Genomic DNA, 6,253 nt, shown 5'->3' on the forward strand with positions numbered 1-6,253 from the left:
CCGAGACGGGCCACATCAATGGCTAGAGACATTGTCAGATATGGTCCAGTCGCGCCCTCAATGGCGCTCGTGCATCCAAGCTATTGCCTTCAATGCATAGCTCCTTTTCCAACCCCCCACTTGACAGCCCACTGTACCTATCCCCCCAAAATAAAACATCGATGAACGAAACTGCGGCAGCTACAACCACTGTACGACGAGTACGCGGTTATTACAGCTGACAATGATGATGATGATGACCAACTTGGCTAACTATTCCAGGACCTGTTTTACTGAAAATATTTGACCGTGCCTGAAGTATGAACCCGTCGTTGAGGAAATCCAACTTATAAATTGCAATCCACACTACGCCTACGTTCGTTTTCCCGGCGGAAAAGAAGGCGTTGTGTCCGTCCGCCATCTTGCTCCTTGTGGCGATCGCACACGATTTCAGGCGTATCTCATCCAGTGAAGACAATGGTGTTCACACGCCCCCTCTGTCTGACGTGCACACTCCTCCGCTCAATAACATTGAAGATAATATCGATCATACTCCAGGTTCACCCCCGTGCCCGGGCGATGCATCTGCATCTCCAGATACATATGACTCTAGCACATCTGATTTATCCAGGCTCCAGCAGCGTACGCGGCCGCACATTTTAAGAGATCGAGAAGCCCAGCCACAGATCACTACTCATTCGATTTTCACAATCATTCATGCAGTACCTGTGTCCAAGTTATCCCTCTCTACATACAATCCAACGGGCCGGGTGAATGTCATGAATATTCTTTGTGTTCACATTATTTCTTTGTATTACCATGCTTTCACCTTCAATTTCAGCTTATGTACGTCTATTCTTAGACAAGTAAAGCGCTATTCATTCTACGCTATTCACTCTTGTTCTCGCGCTCAATCAGAATCGATATTCTATTAGTAACAGTATTGTGGATGAGTGAATAAATATATCTTTTTTGGCAGCCTTGGATTGGAATTGAAAGGCATGGACAACAGTGAGTGACAGCTGCATTTTGGCCCAGCACATACTTTCTATTCAGTACTAATTTCCGAAACTAACGACGCCGCCTGACATTGAAGCCAGCAGCCAACAGGACAACTACACCATTATTAGCTGTAAGTGATCTGGATCAGTTACTAATTTTCAATCGTTCTGCAGCACTGATGTAGATGCTGCTTACTTACTCACTCGTTACTGCTTCTAGTTGCGCATTTCAGGGGCACGTAAGATGCGTACACCCCGCCTGGCTATAGGGCTCTCCGACCTTCATGAGAAACAAACTTACCAAACTCACCTACTGAAGACCCTTTCGGACAAGAGGTACTCTCACGTTGACTCTCAATGGAAGGTGCTGCCCATAACCCTAAAAGACGCTGGACATTCGTTCTCTGAAATGGTGCAACTAACAATATATAGGCAATGGATCTCAAGCAACAACAAAACAGCTCGGACACGTATTCCTCGTGGCCGAGAGCATGATACTACTCAGAGAACTGCCGGAATTATGGCAAAAAAGAGCATCTGCGGAGACTGAGAAGCCTTGGGCATTCACAAAGCTAAGGGGATGGAACAGGCGGAAAATTCTGGGACGCTGGCGCTCCGATCAGATAAAACATTTCGAGTGAAGGTAGCCTAGACCTACTATTCTTCGGTGCCGCTCTCCATTCGAGTTTCTAATAGCTCCGTTTTGGGACCTCTGTCTCTGATCCACATTAACCGCCCTCCAGATTTTACTTCAAGTCTATGTCAACTTTCCGCGGACGACTTGAGGTCCTGGAGTTTCCACACCAGCACTCTAAGTGGATGTACACACTGAAAAGCAGAGGTCGTTGGACTGGCATCTTCCGCTGAATTCATTCAGACTCAGCGAATGAATTTGTCATGCATGGTGAGAATGGACCGGAAGACAGTAAGCGGATGGATACCGGAAAAAATTCGGGCATCTAACTATCTTCAAGCATGTACTTCTCACTGTACCATGAAAACTCGGCTCAAACGGCATTCGCCGTTCTACAGTTCTACGATTCGGCGCAACTCACCTTGTGTTACTCATATGAACTTACAGGTACTCCATAGGGCCTACGTCAAGCCACTTCTGGACTATGCTAACCGCATTGTGTGCCCAAGATGCAAGAAGGACGAACCTTTCATTGAGCGTGTCCATAGAGTTGCTACAAAAATGTTTGCAGGTCTTAAATTATGGGCTATGAAACGCGTCTCGCCGTACTTGACCTCTTCCCGTTGGAGTATCGTCGTCTCCGAAGAGACGTAGTTCTTACTTATGCCCTGTTTGAACAAGGTTTGGCCAACATGACTTTCACCGCTGACTCAACAGCGCGGCAAGAGAGTATGATTTTCAAGCCCAGAGTGCACATCTTTACTATGCAACAATTTTTTTCTCGCTTTGAATAGCTGGTGCGTGGAATAACCTTCCTCCGATGGTTGGCTACGCTGCATCCAGTACTCAGTTTAACTAACTTTTAGACGCCTTCTCAGATGAATCCTTGTGCTGCCCCACACTGAGAACACAAAGAGCAGTGCAACACCCACTTTTCACTTGTACCTTCCACGTGAACGGAAGCCGCCGAACAAACAAACTTGGGCGGAAGCCTCGGTCCTGCGTATCCGTGCGTGACGCTCTTGCGGGCCTCGACCAACAGGAGTCCAGCACACAATCAAAGCCATGCGTTGGTTAGGTGGTCTGGCAAGGGACTTGTTACGTGTCATATCATGTAGGGTTTCCAATCTCGTCCGGAGGGGACGAACTGACAACGGAAACTTTCACCCAATACAGGGCCTATGGACACCCCAGGGTTGAGTACGCCCAGCACGCACGTGATTGGTAAAGCGACCCGGTGGCCGTCAGCCTCACATCGGCGCGAGGTCCGATTGGTTGAATTGGAACTCCATTGAAGCTTGACTGTTCCCCCTTACACATGTTTAACGTATGACCTTGCGTGTTCACGTGTGGTGTTTTGTACCTTCATTTTGCTTCCATTATAACACTACGTAGTTCATCAGCTGCGTAGTCGTTTTTTGTTTGAATACGAAAAACTACAAAAAAACGCGCACTTCCGCAATTTCGCGCAATACAAACGTGGTCACGTGCTTTGACCCTTTCTTCTGAATTCGCTCGCGTTCGCAGCGGTCATTCCCGAGTCTCATGTGCTGACTCTGGTATCAAAACATTTCGGACCATCTTCGGAATCTATTGTATGTGGGAAGTGTTCAGAAGAAGATCCCTGGACAACTATGATCGGATTACTGTTTATTCGCTGACCTGGGCCAACGACGGACTATTTTAAAGAGAACAATTATTGGTGAGTATGTTCCATCTGACCTCTTTATTATTGTTTACCAACCTAGCATTATTATTACTTCCTTGCCACACACTCCTGGTAAACTAACTTACTGGGTAGCCAGACCACTACACACCTGTTTCCCTCTCCCAATTAGGATGAGCCACCACGAGCGCCCTACAGGAAGGACTAGTTGGCGTGTACACTCTCCTGAGCAACCTTCACCTATTTTTCTATGTTCGGCTGACTTGTATCCGTTGTTCCCGTTCCGGTTTCGGTTTCGAATACACGTGTGTCTGCACTGTGATGGTTCTGCCTTCGTATCCGTGCGTCGCGTTTGCTGAGTCACTACGTGCCGTTGCCTCAGGGTTACTTCTATTTATCCGTTGTCTCCCAGCGTACTACCTCTACTCACCCGAGCTACATCGTGTTATTATCGTCAGATGCTGGAATTTTCTCTTAAATCTTGCCTCTGTCGGACTATGGCTTTAGAGAAATTTTGGGTGTGCGTGTAATGCTTTATGTCACATCGCTTCATTTTGAATTTTTTTTAAATATCGTGTTTTGCTCTTATTGGTTGGCGATTTGATCGTTCAGCAATTGGCATGTAACTCACAACTTGAGAAATAAACCCAGTATTATTATGTGCATCGGTCGCTTTTCAAGTTCACCCGACATATGTACTTTGCCGTCGTTTGAGAGGTCGGGGCAGAGCAGTCACACTGCCAGGGGAAGGGCACAAGTCCATCACAGTTGAAGGTGTCGATGCGTAAGCGTGCGCTGGTTGGGTAGTGGCAACACCCTCAGGTTATATGTCAGAAGTTCGGTATTCGTGTTCCGGTGGAGCCAAGGCTATGCAATACTGACGAGCTTCAATGGAAGCGGAACTCTAGGCGAGCGCTTCCTACCTTTGGCGTTGACTCACCAAAATGATTGGGCCGGGACGGAGGAACTAGTCTTCAAATGAGTGATGTGAACGTAAACAATACACGTCCCACAAATCTCATAGCACAATATACCTTCTATGTCGCAGCCACTGGATGATGACTTCCGTTGTGGGCAAATGCTCTGCTCTGAAGTGAATTTTTCCCTACCCAAGATAAAAGCTGGGAGGAACTAGTCTTCAAATGAGTGATGTGAACGTAAACAATACACGTCCCACAAATCTCATAGCACAATATACCTTCTATGTCGCAGCCACTGGATGATGACTTCCGTTGTGGGCAAATGCTCTGCTCTGAAGTGAATTTTTCCCTACCCAAGATAAAAGCTGCACATCGTATCGCAGCTAGGCTGTTTTATGCTCGCTCTCACCTCAAACATCTAACTTTCGGTGGGCAGATCCCTATTGTTCTACTCGCGCAGGATTCTGCAAGGGTGGAGTTGCACTACGAGAAACTGCTTAGCCTGATAGGGATGCTTGCGCAGTAAAGGGTGCTCCTGTCGTCGATAAAGCACCTCCTTCACCGGATCGGCCAGTTGACGGTATTTTAAATGGCCTAAAGAGGTTTATATATGACCCAGAAGCTGATATTTCATGGGAGAAGCGGTGTCGTCCCCACCAAGATTTACGTCTACCAGAACGTGCCGGTCACAAGACCCACAGAACGTCCGGCTTCCGCTTTGTAAACCTGATTCGGCATAACCAGATAAATGCGACAACTTGACTCTTGAGCTAAATCCATGTGACATGTCATTTGACCACAAGATGCGAACGCTTAAGTGGACCGTTTTGGGACGGTCTTTGTTTATCAGTGCGTAGCAGCACTTTCTAAAGCCTGTTGTGAACGAAAACGGCAACTTTTTAACGTTAGCTAACTTATGCTGTCCTGAATGTAGACGCACTGAGAGCAGAGTTGACCCAGGATTGCCAGTTACACTGAAACATTCTCGTATGCAGCTTATAGTTCCGAAGTTCTCGGTTCAGATGTTCTCACTTGAAAATAATGCTTCGGATAACCTTAACACGATTGCCCGCGACCGCTGACATAAACATGCGATCGGACATTACATTGTTTCAATTGACGGTTCCAAGAGTCCCCAAATTTCATTTGCATTTTTTCAGTTTCCGAAAACTTTTGTTTTGTGCTATTTTGGTTCACTTCAAACCCGGCCCTTTACACGCTGGCAACAGTCAGTGCTTTATTGTCGATTTAGAAGGCGAGTTTTTGAAGCTGATTACACTGGCCCTTTACACGCAACAGTCAGTGCTTTATTGTCGATTTAGAAGGCGAGTTTTTGAAGCTGATTACACTGGCGAAAAACCGCCGCAGGCTACCTACTCACCCAAATTGCGTTCGCGAAACTAAGGTGTTTTCGAAGTTGCTATTTTAATGGGAAGTGAGTCTAATCAATTTGCACCTTCCCGTGACCTGTTGCACGTAGCATTTTGTTTAAGTGAGCGCAATATCAGGGGCATTAACCATCACCGATTTGTATTTTTTGCCGGTTTACGCGACATAAAGCACGAAATCGCACCTTAGCATATTTCGGCGTTCTCCGGTGTTCCTGAAGAATAAAATAACATCTTAAGAGTAGTTAATACAAATGTCGCCCTATAGGATCAGTCGCAGGCGTTTGTTTGCTTTAGACATTTCAGATTTAACAAATGGGATATTTTTGTTCGGTGAACCTGCTCACAACACATTTTCCTCATGGATGTCATGTTCCATTAATTCAATAATGTTGGATAACAGCACAAACTTGCAGTGGCAGTGCGAGGGACATCCGTGGCTGATCCCCTTTCCCAGATATGCATAACTAGCTTGTAGATAATAGTGTTACCAGATAGTTGTGGGCGTCTTTCCTATTATAACTATGACGTTGTATAGGTGGTGACCACCATAAAGCGGTCACCATGATGACGGTAGTCGTTGTCACTCACCTCGCCTACCTATTGTAGCTGCTGGATCCGTGTCTATGTGCGACGCTAATTACGGCTCCCCCCACATGCGCGGC

Source organism: Opisthorchis viverrini (assembly GCF_000715545.1).
Source record: "Opisthorchis viverrini unplaced genomic scaffold opera_v5_290, whole genome shotgun sequence".
NCBI lineage: Eukaryota > Metazoa > Platyhelminthes > Trematoda > Opisthorchiida > Opisthorchiidae > Opisthorchis > Opisthorchis viverrini.